Source organism: Lissotriton helveticus, chromosome 9, assembly GCF_964261635.1.
Source record: "Lissotriton helveticus chromosome 9, aLisHel1.1, whole genome shotgun sequence".
NCBI classification, from domain to species: domain Eukaryota; kingdom Metazoa; phylum Chordata; class Amphibia; order Caudata; family Salamandridae; genus Lissotriton; species Lissotriton helveticus.
The window spans coordinates 875,014,283-875,030,800 of NC_136070.1; the positions used below are offsets into that span (position 1 = coordinate 875,014,283).

Here is a 16,518-nt window from a genome sequence, read left to right on the forward strand (position 1 = left end):
TAGACATAGAATTTTCAAAAATCCCATAGAGAAAAAAATCCTAACTATATATACCTACTGGCGACCGCCAGTAGGTAATATAGATATATATAGATATATATCCAAAAAGTTGCCCTGATGCGGAAACAAGACTCAAGGAGGGAGGTTCAACACCAGGATTTTATTTGAATCAGCATGTCAGTCCATGATTCTTTTCTTTTGTCCCAACGCGTTTCAAAGCCAGGGCGGCTTCTTCATCAGGGGAGGATCACAAAATGAATAGAAATGTTGCGCCAGCAAGTCTTATGCGCATGCGTTAATGAATCCCAGGTGGGTTGCAGTGTGAGCATGCTGGTACTTGCAGTTCAATGTTATGGGCGCCAGTATTACCTCCGTGTTTTCTTTTTCATGTTTGCGATAATAAAATCGATTAAAACCCAAGTGGGTCACAGAGCTGGTAAGAGCTGATCCTTTCATTACTCACACCCTCTGAAAAATGTATAGACATTAGACATGTAATGTTATAATATGTTACAATAACGTGGAAAATATTTTAAGGCATGGCTAGAACTGGGATTACAGGCCGATCCACGGCAATATACACTGATACAATCTTGCTATGTTCATTGAGAATGTCAATCACGCAAACACTATTATACCTATGAGTTGGTTTTCATTTGCCCGTTCAAAAATGGCGTGTCTACTTGCAAGCTAACTGTAGTCCCTCCTCTATTTAGAGTACCGACTAAATCATGTGACATCCCCCTTATTTACAATGTTATTGTGCGCGCGATAATCGACACTGATGAAGGCTTGCAGCCGAAACGCGTTTGTCGACTCTGTTTAAATAAACAGGAGAGTGATTATCAACTTGCCTACGAGTGCTGTTTTCCTGACAGTAATTTTCAGGATTACGAGCTACATATATATATATATATATATATATATATATATATATATATATATATATATATATTGCGCTGCCAATTCCGTCAGTTCCAACAGAAATACAGGCACTCAGGAAGCGTGCATCAAAAGTCATTTATTCACAGCGAGGTATGAGAAACAGTCGCGTTTCGGATTGCTCCTTCGTCAGTGTTACATCGGTTAGTTTGAACAGACACCATTTTTAAATGTACGGCGTCACCGTGTAAACAACAGCGATGGCGGGTCAATTCGTCAATTGTGTTGACAATCATGGTCGCCATTTTAACCTAGTCAACATTGCATTATTTTAAAATATGTGTATCAACAGAGGAACCTTAAAATTAAAGCATATAATGTATTCCTCAGTTATGGTTTTTCATACATTATTATCCTGTGGTCAGCAACACCGGTTTAGCTCAAAATCTTGCCACGTGATCAAGGTACTTCAGGTACCGAAACGCGTAATGGCCGCAGAAAGTAACTGCTGAATAAATAAGAACTCTTGGCACTAATCTGGGTCTGTGCTCCACGTTTTTTTCTGGAAAGAAAATCGCAAGCGCTTGGTCGTGGAAGTGGAGTGGTGGAGATATATATATATATATATATATTACCTACTGGCGGTCGCCAGTAGGTATATATAGTTAGGATTTTTTCCCTATGGGATTTTTGAAAATTCTATGTCTAATAACTTTTGCGTTTGTGGACGGAATTGGCTGAAATTTTCTGGAAAATGGAACATTTTGTTTCTGAGCAGCCCTTGAAAATTTGGGGGGGTTTCGTCAAGGGGGGGCCCAGAAAAAAGGGGGGTCCCAAAACGTGTTTTTAACATTGAGTTTTCCATAGGGCGGTTGGCCTCACTTTTAGGCCGAACGGCTGAATGGATTTGCACGAAACTTGGCAAAATTGTAGGGACTGGTAGCCCGATGTGCCTTTTGTAGGTCTCAATATATGTGCTCCAGTGGATTTTGAGAAATTAACGTTTAAAAAAAGATATATATCTGTAACAGCGGACCGGGCAGCGCCCCGGTTCGCGGACCGGGGCGCGTACCGGAACTTCGCGTAGCGAAGCTGATTGGCTCTCCGGTGTCTGTCAACATTCTAAACAGTCCGGAGCGGCCGCCATCTTGTCTCTCGGTAGGATTGAGAGACAAGAGGAGGCCAAAACAAAGGGGGAAATAACCATAAGGGGGCATAGTAGATCCTCCCTGACCCCCTAGGTTTAATGTGGAGGCTTTAAAAGGGCCCCGCGGGGCAAAAAAAAAACATTTTTTTTTTTGTTTTTTTTGCGTGGGTAGCGCCCGGTCCGCGAACCGGGAAGTGTTCTAGGCAGCGTACTACAATGAAAAATGAATGATAGACTTTTCAAATGCTGTATGTTAATTGATTGTTGGTTTTGTTGATTATTTTTTATATTCTTTATTTTTTAAGCATTTTTTTATTGTGATTGTGTTTCATAATTTATTAAACTTTCTAACATTTCATTGTCAGAAATTTCATAATTATCATTGAATATACATTGTAGTCTCTGAGGGTGTAAAATGTCCTCATTTTCAAGGAGGTTATCTACTGCTTGTACACATTGCAGTAGTTCTTTGTCTAAAGTTTCATCGAAAAATTCAATATCATTTTCATCAATGATTTCTTGGCTGCTCTCTTGCAGGACAATTTGAAATTCAACTTTCTGTTCGCCTTCCATTTTGCCTGAAATTTAGATTTAAAAAATATATATTAGTAGAGATAGGGCACTGTTGGGATTCATTTTAGATAGGCAGTTTTTATCAGTGAATTTATCTTTGGGCAGTGTATAGTATCAGAGTGGAAGTAGGAATATAAAAAAGTGTATGTGATTTAACGTAAGTAAATTCATAATTATACAAGAGAAGCCTAACTCCATCCATAACTATAACAGAGAAGTCTATCTAAATCTATAACTACTACAGAGGGATAGTATATAACTATCAGAAAAAGTTTACCATATTAACTTATAGTGCACAATATACTTCAGTTTTAAAAATAAAAACTTACCTTTAGAAAGAAGTTGAAGGAATTAGTGAAAATCCTATTGAAATGTACACCAAGAAGTAGTAGTCAAAATGGCTGTGTTTTCTTCTCTTCCTTTATATATATTCAGGTATATAACCAATGAAATGTCAGGTAAAAAAAGTAGAAAATGAAAGTAACATATTAATTGGTTGTCAATTCCAACACTTCAGATGTGTTTTGTGAAGTAATTTACCTCACGGTATTTAGAGAGGTCTACAGGCTAAATGGCTAAATGGAATTTCAATCAAATTTGTGAAAATGGTAGGGATTGGTATGTAGTATGAGCTAATCTATATTTGGTGAAATTGTCTCCAGTGGCTTTTCTGTGAACTACTTTCCCATCTTTTTTGATGGTGCGCTTCCCAGGGAGCGACCCGGTACGCGAACCGTTGAGCGCCCCGGTTCGCGAACCTTAAGCGTTACGGGAGTCCACCATTTTGTGTTTCGGTCGAATTAAGATACAAGATGGAGGGCAAATAATGTTCAGAATGGGTAGAAGGGGGCACGGTAGACTTATCTTGACCCCCTAGGTTTTGTGAGGGTGGCTGAGGAGGCTTATATGTGCGAAAAAAAAAAAAAAATTAAATTTCGCGAGGTTAGCTCCCGGTTCGCGTACCGGGTAGCGCCCCAGGGAGCGTACTTTGTTGAAAATTAGTGAAAAATGTTAGAGTAAAATAATAATTGTGAGTGATCAGATGTAGGGTAGCTCTGAGAAGAGCTTTTGGGTTTATGGTACATTTAGGTACTTATAAGTAGGTACCAATGCACAGTCTTAAATTCAGAGTGAAAATTCTGTTGCCCTCATCTGAGAAGTGAACTCCATCTCCTCTGTAGATATCTTGCATGTAGTAACGCAAGTTATTGTTGTACAGGGAGCCCATTCCATGGTCTCTCATGTAAGCTGAAACAGATTTGTTTACATGCTTCCTCGACTTCTCAATTTGTGGACAAAATGGTTTGACCACCTCCATTTCTGTCTTTGGCATATATTTGAATATACCAAGGCAGTCTGAGGAAAAAGTGCCATTAATTGCTCAAAGGTGTCCTTTAAAAGCATTTCCAGACCTACCCCAGTCAAAGTGCCCAAATCATTACCTCCACAGTGCACAATTAACAGGTCAGGTTTGGGCAAATGCATAAAGGTTTTCACCAATGGTATCAATTGGTGACATTTTAATCCTCTGTGGCCAAACCACTTAATTTCCACATCTTGTAAATTGAGGTTAGGTAATTTTCTGTTCTCAGCATACCTGTGAGCCCAGTGGATATAACTATGTCCAACAATCCAGACAGAAAACATGGTGAGAGAAGGTTCTCCTGCAGTCAGATGAAGTGTGGCAATGAAATGGCAGTTGAAAAAATGAGAGTTTAAAATGAAAAAAACTGTGGAGTTTCTGTGTTCATGAAGCAGTAACAGTGATTGGTGGATTTTGATTGCTGAAAACAGAAAGTTAGGGTGCATGGATGAGTTATTTGAAAGATGTATTTTGAATGGTCAATAAAAAATCATTAAATGAAAGAATGCACTGGATATGCAGGTGCACTGAGAGTTCAGAGTTCAATTGCAACATTGTTGTGTGAACTTGCAAACACCAGAAGTCTTCCAAGAGGTGGTTGCCATGCAGAAAAGGCATGAAATGGCAGAGGGGGGAAGGGTTTTCATTTGAAAAAAAGTGAGGGAAGAGTTTTGATTGGGTGACATGAGAGATATGTGTGAAGAATTACAGCATTTCTGTGCTTTTGATAGCTGCAGACTCTGGAGTGCATACCTTTTGCTCTGCTGAAGACAAATTGGTGTGTTTCTGAGACTGTTTTCAAACTCAAAGTATTTGCTAAGGTGAGAAAATATTTCTTTAATTTAGATAGAGAATAGTGTGCTTTAAGGAGAAAATTATGAATTATGTGGCGCAAATTGCTTGTAAATATGCTCCCACCTGTGCATGGAAAATTTAGATTTTGAATGTTTGTGTTACATAGCCATGTTAAAAGTGATACAAACATGCTGCAAAGGCAATTAAAAAACGTTTTTAAGTGTCTTAAGGACATTTTAAGTAATTTTCCCATGTGCAGTTTTTTGAAATTATGATTTGAAAATCGTTTTTGGGGAAAAGGAATTGTTTTTAAATTTATGAGAAGGACATAATGGTGTATGCTTCTTTATAAGGCAATTGACTGTCCCTGATGTTATTTTTCCCATTTTAATGTAAGACCTTTCTCTGTGGCGCAAATTGCTTGTAAATATGCTCCCACCTGTGCATGGCAAATTTAGATTTTAAATGTTTGTGTTACATAGCCATGTTAAAAGTGACCCAACCATGCTGGAAAGGCAATAAAAAAACACTTTCATGTGTCTTAAGGACATTTTAAGTAATTTCCCTGTGGGCAGTGTTTTCAAATTATGAATTGAAAATCGTTTTTGAGGTAAAGGAATGTTGTTAAAATTTATGTGCGCCATATGCCCCCAAATTTCTTTTTCAGGGGTGCAGCAGGGTGTTATTGAGACACCCCTGCACCTTTGGAAAAATTCCTAATTTGCGATGAGCTAATTGCTAATCGCAAATTGCACCTTCTTTCATATGGGCATCCTGGCGCATGGAAATGAATGGGTAATTTGCAATTAGCAATTTGCTCATCGCAAATTTGGAATGGTAAAGAATCGCTATTTATTCCTTAAAATTCGCTATTTTGGAAATGCAAAATAGTTATATGATACATATGGCGGTTGATGTCTAACAAGATAAGAAGCTTAGGGATACATTTATGATGACTGGCGCAATGAAGTGGACATCACTTACTTCATTGGTAGAGCTTTACATGTATTATGTCCTCTGTATTCTTCATCAAGCGTAACTTTAATCTGCAATCCTGAGTAGGCCTCACCTTAAACAAACCTCTGGATAGGCCACATCTTATCGTCATCCTGAATTAATCATTTAAAATGCTAGGGACAGATTTATGATAGGTGTATGCCTCTTTTGCGCCACTTACAAAACACTGTCCATGGGGAAATGACTTAAAATGTCCTTAAGACACATGAATGTGTTTTTTTAAAGCGTTTGCAATTTTTTTGGGTCACTTTTAACATGGCTATGTGACTCAAACAGTCAAAATCTAAATTCACCATGCACAGGTGGGAGCATATTTACAAGGAATGTGCTCCATGGGGAAAGGTCTTATAATGTAATATGGGAAAAATGACATCAGAGACACTGAAATGCCTTATAGAGAAGCATACACCATTATGTCCTTGTCATAAATTTGCAAACCATTACTTTTCCCCAAAAACGATTTTCAAATCATAATTTGAAAACACTGCACATGTGGAAATGACTTAAAATGTCCTTAATTCAAAATTTGCTATTCCTTATTTTGCGATTGCACTGAAGGATTTGCAAATTTTGCGATTCCTTAAATGCAATGTATCAAACAAAAAATATGTAAAAAATGACATTAAGGATTTGGAAACTACCACCAACTTCTAGTTTGTGGTAATTTGCGAATTCGTTCAAAAAGCATTTTTTTCCAAAAAACAAAAGGTGCCATATGACGCCAATACATGTCCTTAGGGCATGTATGTGTGCCATATGCCCCCAAATTTCTTTTTCAGGGGTGCAGCAGGGTGTTCTTGAGATACCCCTGCACCCTTGAAAAAATTCCTATTTTGTGATGAGCTAATTGCTAATCGCAAATTGCAACCTTCATTCCTATGAGCCTCCTAGCCCATGGAAATGAATGGGTAATTTGCAATTAGCAATTTGCTCATTGCAAATTAGGAATGGTAAAGAATTGCTATTTATTCCTTAAAATTCGCTATTTAGGATATGCAAAATAGTTTGATGGTACATATGGTGGTTCATCTGTAACAAGATAAGAAGCTTAGGGATACATTTATGATGACTGGCAAAATAAAGTGCAAATCACTTACTTCATTGGTAGGCCTTTACATGTATTATCTCTTCTGTATTCTTCATCAAGCGTAACTTTAATCTGCAATCCTGAGTAGGCCTCACCTTAAACAAACCTCTGGATAGGCCACACCTTATCGTCATCCTGGATTAATCATTTAAAATGCTAGGGACAGATTTATGATAGGTGTATGCCTCTTTTGCGCCACTGTGCGTCACTTTTATGATGCAGCGGCGGTGCAAAAGATTTGCTATGAGGCGACAAAATTACAAATTGATGCATTTAGGCAGATATGTCATGGTGTAAAAAAAACGTACCACATGAAACCGATGCAGCAGTGATGCAAAAGATGCACCATGTTGCAAGACAGGCCTCACTTGGGGCCATATGTATCAAGCTAATTAGCATTCGCAAAGATCAAAATTCTGCGAATTTCGGCCTTTGCGAATGCTAATTAGACAAATGGTATGTATCAAACAAGTTTGATGCAAAATAAGGAATAGCAAAATTTGCTATTCCTTATTTTGCGATTGCACTGAAGGATTTGCAAATTTTGCGATTACTTAAATGCAATGTATCAAACAAAAAATATGTAAAAAAATGACATTAAGGATTTGGAAACTACCACCAACTTCTAGTTGGTGGTAATTTGTGAATTCTTTTCAAAAAGCTTTTTTTCCAAAAAACAAAAGGTGCCATATGACGCCCATACATGCCCTTAGGGCATGTATGTGCGCCATATGCCCCCAAATTTCTTTTTCAGGGGGTGCAGCAGGGTGTTCTTGAGACACCCCTGCACCCTTGGAAAAATTCCTATTTTGTGATGAGCTAATTGCTAATCGCAAATTGCACCTTCATTCCTATGAGCCTCCTAGCCCATGGAAATGAATGGGTAATTTGCAATTAGCAATTTGCTCATTGCAAATTAGGAATGGTAAAGAATTGCTATTTATTCCTTAAAATTCGCTATTTAGGAAATGCAAAATAGTTTGATGGTACATATGGTGGTTCATCTGTAACAAGATAAGAAGCTTAGGGATACATTTATGATGACTGGCGAAATAAAGTGCAAATCACTTACTTCATTGGTAGGCCTTTACATGTATTATCTCCTCTGAATTCTTCATCAAGCGTAACTTTAATCTGCAATCCTGAGTAGGCCTCACCTTAAACAAACCTCTGGATAGGCCACACCTTATCGTCATCATGAATTAATCATTTAAAATGCTAGGGACAGATTAATGATAGGTGTATGACTCTTTTGCGCCACTTACAAAACACTGTCCACGGGGAAATGACTTAAAATGTCCTTAAGACACATGAATGTGTTTTTTTAAAGCGTTTCCAATTTTTTTGGGTCACTTTTAACATGGCTATGTGACTCAAACAGTCAAAATCTAAATTCACCATGCACAGGTGGGAGCATATTTACAAGGAATGTGCTCCATGGGGAAAGGTCTTATAATGTAATATGGGAAAAATGACATCAGAGACACTGAAATGCCTTATAGAGAAGCATACACCATTATGTCCTTGTCATAAATTTGCAAACCATTACTTTTCCCCAAAAACGATTTTCAAATCATAATTTGAAAACACTGCACATGTGGAAATGACTTAAAATGTCCTTAATTCAAAATTTGCTATTCCTTATTTTGCGATTGCACTGAAGGATTTGCAAATTTTGCGATTCCTTAAATGCAATGTATCAAACAAAAAATATGTAAAAAATAACATTAAGGATTTGGAAACTACCACCAACTTCTAGTTTGTGGTAATTTGCGAATTCTTTTCAAAAAGCATTTTTTTCCAAAAAACAAAAGGTGCCATATGACGCCAATACATGTCCTTAGGGCATGTATGTGCGCCATATGCCCCCAAATTTCTTTTTCAGGGGTGCAGCAGGGTGTTCTTGAGATACCTCTGCACCCTTGAAAAAATTCCTAATTTGTGATGAGCAAATTGCTAATCGCAAATTATACCTTCATTCCTATGAGCCTCCTAGCCCATGGAAATGAATGGGTAATTTGCAATTACCAATTTGCTCATTGCAAATTAGGAATGGTAAAGAATTGCTATTTATTCCTTAAAATTCGCTATTTAGGAAATGCAAAATAGTTTGATGGTACATATGGTGGTTCATCTGTAACAAGATAAGAAGCTTAGGGATACATTTATGATGACTGGCGAAATAAAGTGCACATTACTTACTTCATTGGTAGGCCTTTACATGTATTATCTCCTCTGTATTCTTCATCAAGCGTAACTTTAATCTGCAATCCTGAGTAGGCCTCACCTTAAACAAACCTTTGGGTAGGCCACACCTTATCGTCATCCTGGATTAATCATTTAAAATGCTAGGGACAGATTTATGATAGGTGTATGCCTCTTTTGCGCCACTGTGCGTCACTTTTATGATGCAGCGGCGGTGCAAAAGATTTGCTATGAGGCGACAAAATTACAAATTGATGCATTTAGGCAGATATGTCATGGTGTAAAAAAAACGTACCACATGAAACCAATGCAGCAGTGATGCAAAAGATGCACCATGTTGCAAGACAGGCCTCACTTGGGGCCATATGTATCAAGCTAATTAGCATTCGCAAAGATCAAAATTCTGCGAATTTCGGCCTTTGCGAATGTTAATTAGACAAATGGTATGTATCAAACAAGTTTGATGCAAAATAAGGAGTAGCAAAATTTGCTATTCCTTATTTTGCGATTGCACTGAAGGATTTGCAAATTTTGCGATTACTTAAATGCAATGTATCAAACAAAAAATATGTAAAAAATGACATTAAGGATTTGGAAACTATTGTGGTAAATTGGTGGTAATTTGTGAATTCTTTTCAAAAAGCTTTTTTTCAAAAAAACAAAAGGTCCCATATGACGCCAACACATGCCCTTAGGGCATGTATGTGTGCCATATGCCCCCAAATATCTTTTTCAGGGGTGCAGCAGGGTGTTCTTGAGACACCCCTGCACCCTTGGAAAAATTCCTAATTTGTGATGAGCAAATTGCTAATCGCAAATTAAACCTTCATTCCTATGAGCCTCCTAGCCCATGGAAATGAATGGGTAACTTGCAATTAGCAATTTGCTCATTGCAAATTAGGAATGGTAAAGAATTGCTATTTATTCCTTAAAATTCGCTATTTAGGAAATGCAAAATAGTTTGATGGTACATATGGCGGTTCATCTGTAACAAGATAAGAAGCTTAGGGATAGATTTATGATGACTGGTGCATCACCAGAGATGTGTCAGTCATCCTGCGCCGCTGTTCCGCCACCCATGGTGTGCTGCATTTACAATGCGGGGCATCATGGGGCAAAAATGGCACAGATGCGTGATGTATCTGTGCTGTAAAGATAGTGATTGCTGGAGTTGTATCGCAAGTGCGATGCAGCTCAAGCAAGGCTCAGGGGTGCCCCATCTCCACAATGTTGCGTCAAGACCTATGCCTGCTTAAAGCAGGCGCAGGGTTTTGACGCAGCTTTCTCCTATCTGATTGTAAATACGGCACACCATGGGTGGCAGAGCAGCGGTGCACGTTAACTGGTGCATGCCTGGGGATGTGCCATTTAACATAAATCTGCCCCTTTACATTTAAGTATGTGCAGGACACACAGAGTCGGTGAGGCTTATCCAAGGTTAAGAAGAGATGAGTCCTGTTCACTGAAAAATTAGACATAGTCTTCACCTGATCAGCATTGCTGGACATGGCTAAATAATAGCTGCAAAATATTACTCTTGTTAAACAATTTTACTATTATAATCTCTGAGATTTGTCTCTTACTCTGCAACATCTCATTGTTGTTATCTTTCTTTAAAGATAAAGACAACATCAACATGAGCGACAATCTGCAATCAGTTGATTTTGACCTCATCATTGAACTTGTAATTGAAACATCAGTGGATGTTGATCCATTGGATGATTTAAATCCTGAGGATGAAGAAGAGCGTGATGAGGATGCAGATTTGTCCGAATTATATGACATAGGGTGGGAAGCTGACCTGCTTGAGCCTATGGAAATATAAACATTTATTTTTAAAATTTATAATTAATAAAAAGTAAAAATGTAAACCGTTTAATTTAAAAATAAAGACACCTTCAAAAACAGGTTATGTGTAGTGTCTTCAATAAAATATTAAAATATGCTCATAAAATTAGATCAGATTCACATATAAAATAGCACAGGTAACATAAATATAAATGTCATTTCTTTTCTGCTATTTCTGTATTGTAAATTTGCCAAGGACTAAAAAATCTTCTATTTAAAATGTCAAGTAGTGTGTTAAGTTTTTGATCACTGTTATTGATTTACTGTTTGGTAATAATGGTTAATAACATTTTTTATTATATTTTACCACAGATTCAACTGCAGATCATTTCAAGATTTCACCATGCCAACAATAGAAAGACAGAGAAAGGCTGCAAAACGTCAAAGACAGCAGGTGAAACAAAATAAGCAGCAGTCCTCTAACAAAAAGATTTGTCAAGTCACGAAGAAAGCACCGGGTAAGAGCACAAAATATTTCATAAGAAATATGTGTAGTAAAAAAAATATTACTACAGAAAATGTTTCAGTCCATAAAAAGAGAAGCAATTCAAATGGAAAGGAAAGGCCAATCAAAAATGTTACTGCTAGAGCAAGAGATAACTCTGTGCATGATAGTAGAAGGAAACAACAGTTTAGGGACATTCGTAAACGAATGTTCCGCAACAGGATAATTGGCAATTTGTTAAAAAATATTAAGAAAGGTCAACAGAAACTGGTTTTTTATAAGAGAAAAAAAAAAGTTGAGAAAGTTATTGATCAGGCATTTGAAATTAAACGTAAGTTATTTATTTTGATAATCAATAGAATTAGGAAGCTAAACAAGGCAATTTATCATTTCAAAAGAAATAGTAGATGGAAGAGAATAGTTAATCGTAGTAATTTTTGTGAAGTTTTTTCTGGAGAATGGATGCATAGTTCAAGCTGTGAGGCATTTTTTAATGAGGAGAGTTATTTCCAGGATAATGATTTGGTGCATGCAGTTGACACCAGTGGTCGTGCTTATGAAGTGAAAGATGGTTGTCCAGTTGAAAAAGAAAAACTTGTGACAACAGAGACAGAAGAGGTGTTAGGTAATGAGGTTTTAGGAAGACGTGCTAAGGGTCCTGTGTACACCTGGAAGTGTAGTAGTATTTGTAGTGTGCGACAGGATTCCATCAATTTGCTTTGTGATTTTGTACGGTCATTTAATAAGAAAAGTTTGAAGCAGAAAATAAGGTTGTTGCAAGAATTAGATCCTTGCAGAGTGAGAGAAGTGACAGGTTTGCATGGTCATTCACTGGCTTGTCTTTCCAGGAGAGTATGCCAGAGTGTTTTTCATCATTTCAGGATGCTAGCAGTGCATCATAATAAAGTGAGGAAATTAGTTAGAATGTTGTATTATGCTAAGAGTCCAGCAATTATGCTTAAACAATTATGCGCTGCTCTTTTGCATGGTTCTGAAATAGATGTGAAGAACATATGTGAAGAAATTGAGTTTTGTTACTTTGGAAGTAAAGAGGAGAATGTTGAAATTGACCCAGAACAAGAGGGTAATGTGGAAGATAGTGTACAGGTTTCCAGTACAGATAATTTCCAGAGGGAAATTGCGACGTTTCAGGTGAAATCAAGTGAGAGGCCTAATTTCACTTGTGTGTGTTGTCGACGCACTTATTATAAGAATCAGACTAAGTTAGTGGATTTATATGCAAAAAGTGAAAGGGAAAATAATAGTGAATGGAAGGATTTTGCAACATACTTGATGGTAGAAAATTGTTTTGATTTGGGATTCGATCAACGTGTGTGTACTTATTGTTGTTGCAAATTAAATCAAAACCAGATGCCTGCTAGAGCAGTTCATAATAATCTGGAATTGGTTGAGATTCCTTCTGAATTGAAGGATTTAAATACTTATGAATCTATTTTGATTCAAAGTATCCATCCCTTTCAGGCTATTGTAAGAATGGAGCCAAATACAGGGAAATTGCCTCCATCAGATTTACAGAGAGGATTAAAGGGAAGAGTTGTTTATTTGCCTCTAGATTTGAAGAAAAACATTAACACAATTGGAGTAGAAAAAGTGGAAGAGGAACCTCTGGTTATCTTAGTTAATGGGGTTTCGACAAAGAATAAGAAAATATGGCAAGATTTAGTAGATGTTAGGAAAGTTAAAAAGGCAACATTGTATTTGAAAAAAAATAATAAATACTATAAGAATGTATATGTTGCAGAAGAGGAAGTAAGTGAGGAAGAGGATAGCGATTTGTGTGCTGGTCAAATTGAGAAAGTAGAACCCTCTACTAGTGAAGAAATATATGAACATTATAGTGTTCATCCTTTGCATTCCAAGGAAGTCATGGGGAATGCTATTGAGTTGTTTCAAATGAAACAAGCCAAAGGGAGTCCCATTAGTGTTTGGGAGGAAAGTTTGGAAGCTCGGTGTTTCCCACAGCTTTTTCCAACAGGTCAGGGAGGAAGATATGATGAGCGACCTCATCAAATTCCTGCTTCTGAATACCGGACTTTGCGATTGTATGCAGGAGATGCTAGGTTTCGACAATGCATTCCTTATTTGTTTCATCTCCTGCTTGAAAGCGATCTGTCTGGACTGTCATATGCAGTGAACCACATCTTGAAAAGTGGTATACACATGCAAAACATCTCGGCAAGTGACTTTATGGATAAAGTCAATGTCCAAGACAGTATTTTGGATTCTCACCTGATTAATCTCATGGCGTGTCAGCGTGGTACTAATGAGTACTGGTACCGTCGTCATGGTGATTTAAAATGTATGCTGAGGAACTTAGGTACTCCCACATGGTTCCTCACTCTGAGCTGTGCCGAGTATGGCTGGGAAGACTTACTTGAATTTCTACGAGAGGCAAATGCTAACGTAGATAACATCGAATTCAAGACACCCGGAGAACTGTGCTCTTTGGATCCAGTCAATGTATGTAGGTACTTCAATCATAGATTTGAAGCTATGATGTCTTTCATCATGAATAAGAAGAATCCACCTCTTGGAGAGGTGTTGGATTTCTTCTGGAGAAAGGAGTACCAAGCAATAGGTGCTCCTCATATACATATGTTGCTGTGGATCAAGGATGCACCTAAATTTGGAACGGATCCAGAAGACTCAGTGATGAGTTTCATCCAACAGTATTCTACGTGTGTTGTTCCAAACGCAAAGGAGAAGAAAAGCCTAAGAGAAAAAGTTCTGCGTTTCCAAAGCCATCAATGTGGAAAGTACTGCCGTCGTAAATTCCGAAACAAGGACAAGTTCTACACCAAATGTCGTTTCGGCTTTCCACGACCGGTGATTTCTAAAGGAAGAGTAAACAGTTTGATGTCTTCGCTGCGACACAATGTCATGAAGAAATCACCTAAAAACACATACAATTTGAAGAGGAACGAAGAGTCCAAGTACATCAAGGACTACAACCCGGTGATTTTGTCCATGTGGAATGCTAACATGGATATACAGTTTGTGGCTGATAACTGTATGGCTGTGGCTCGGTATGTGACGTCTTACATCACCAAAAAAGAGAAGACAGAATTGAAGGATATGTGGGAGGACATTTCCCATGAAAAGAGCCTCAGCAAGAAGTTGTACAGTTTCAGTCTGAAGATGTTGTCGCATCGAGAAATCGGAGCGTACGAATGTTCTGACCGGTTGTCTTCAGCAAGTCTCTATGCCAAGTCCAGGAGTATCGTTTGGGCGAGTCTTGGTCTTGCTGCAACGCGTAATCGAGTTCTCAAACCTGTCCGGGAAATTGAGTATTTGGCGGAAAAGGAGCCAAACAGTACCGACATTTTGAAGACCAACATGTTGGATACATATTATCCAAATCGAAGCATTCACCTCGAGAATGTTTGTCTGTATGAGGTTCTTCAAAATTACATATTCAAGAGGAACATCAAAGAAGATACTGAGAAAGGAGTGTATGCTGTAATAGGAAGTGAGGGATGTCTGGTCAAGCAAAGAAAATGCCACTTGGTAAACCATCGAAAATTGAGTGGCGAATCTCCTGAAAAAAAGGAGTTTTTCTATTTAGCACTTTTGCAACTTTTCAAGCCTTGGCGTGCAGAAGAGGAACTGCTTGGAGATTTTCTCTGTTACGAAGACTCTTTCAATGCCGCCAAGGGGACCATAGAATGTCCTGCTTTTCCCAAATATGTAGAAATGTTGAATGCGGAAATTGAGCAGGAAGCAACGATTGCAGCCGAGATTGCCAGAGACAGTTCTCAGGACAGTCAGAGTTCTGCTTCATTGAGTCAGGATCCACTAGGAGGACCTGTTATTGAAAATGAAGCTGCCACTGCTATGAATGAAGTGGAAAGAGCCATGGCACATGCTCAAGAGGATGCGGTTAACTTAGAAGAGTTGGAAAGACAACTCAACGTTGAGCAGAGGAAAATATATGACGAAGTTACCATGCAAATTGATCATGGATTAAGTCATGATAAGAAAGAGTGCTCATGTACGTCGTTGAAGCCTGTCCGACTGTACGTGAGTGGAGAAGCGGGAACTGGAAAAAGTTTCCTCATTAAAGCAATTTCATGCTATTTGCAGGAAAGGACAGAGTCATCGCTGTCTTGTGTTGTCACTGCTCCAACTGGACTGGCAGCACATAATATTAAAGGGATTACTTTACATCGTTTACTGATGCTGCCAGTGGAGCATGACAACAAATTACAATATCACAAGCTATCTGGAGATGCTTGTTTTGAAGTTTCAAGAATCTTGAGGAAAATGAAACTTCTTATCATTGACGAAGTAAGCATGGTTTCCAATGTCATGCTTGCCTTTGTGCATTTGAGAATACAAGAAGTTCTCAAAACAGAGTATGATGTGTTATTTGGTGGCAAACACATCATTGTTTTCGGAGATCTTCTGCAGCTGACACCAGTGAAAGGGCAACCTGTGTTCAAAATGCTCACGCATGAAGATACCAGGAAGTGCCTAGGCAGCATTGGCAACGTCGATATATGGTTAGACTTCAATTATGCTGAACTGCATGAAAATATGCGTCAGGCGAAGGATGAAGTTTACAAGACTATTCTACAAGATGTTAGAATTGGAAAAGTGACCGAGCATGGGAAAAAAGCTTTACATGCACGATTACTGTCAAATTTATATCCAGAACAAGATGTTGTGCCTGAGAATATTTTTCAGAAAATTACTGAGAAGAAATCTGGAATATGTTTGATGCCAACTCTTGCAGAATGTGCCAAATTTAACAACAAAATGTTGCATTTAGAAAAGCAAGAGATTGTGAAACTGGAAGCTATTGACAGAGTAGAGCATATGGGATCAACAATTATTTTGTCTGAGAATCTGAAAACAAAATTGGATTCATTAGAGAAGAGTATATCTAAAACTGCAGGTTTTGAAAAGACTCTGAATGTGTGCTTAAACTGCCGTATAATTTTAAGAAGGAATTTACATGTTGAAAGAGGTCTGGTAAATGGATCAATGGGTAATGTTGTTGATTTTGTGAAATACAGAAATAGAGATGGAATTGAAGTTTTTAAAAATTAAATTTGATGGCATTGAGGAAGTACAGCTAATTGGTCGTTGCTCTGCTAGATTTTTGCTTGTAAAAGACTTATATGTTCGCCGTA

At 37.9% G+C, this 16,518-nt stretch overlaps 1 protein-coding gene across 7 annotated transcripts in view; it reads left to right on the forward strand.

Moving 5' to 3' along the window:
* LOC144781940 (cytochrome P450 2G1-like) overlaps positions 1 to 16,518 on the forward strand; it is a 591,590-nt gene that overhangs the window by 511,090 nt on the left and 63,982 nt on the right. The gene's annotated exons all lie outside the window — the stretch shown is intronic.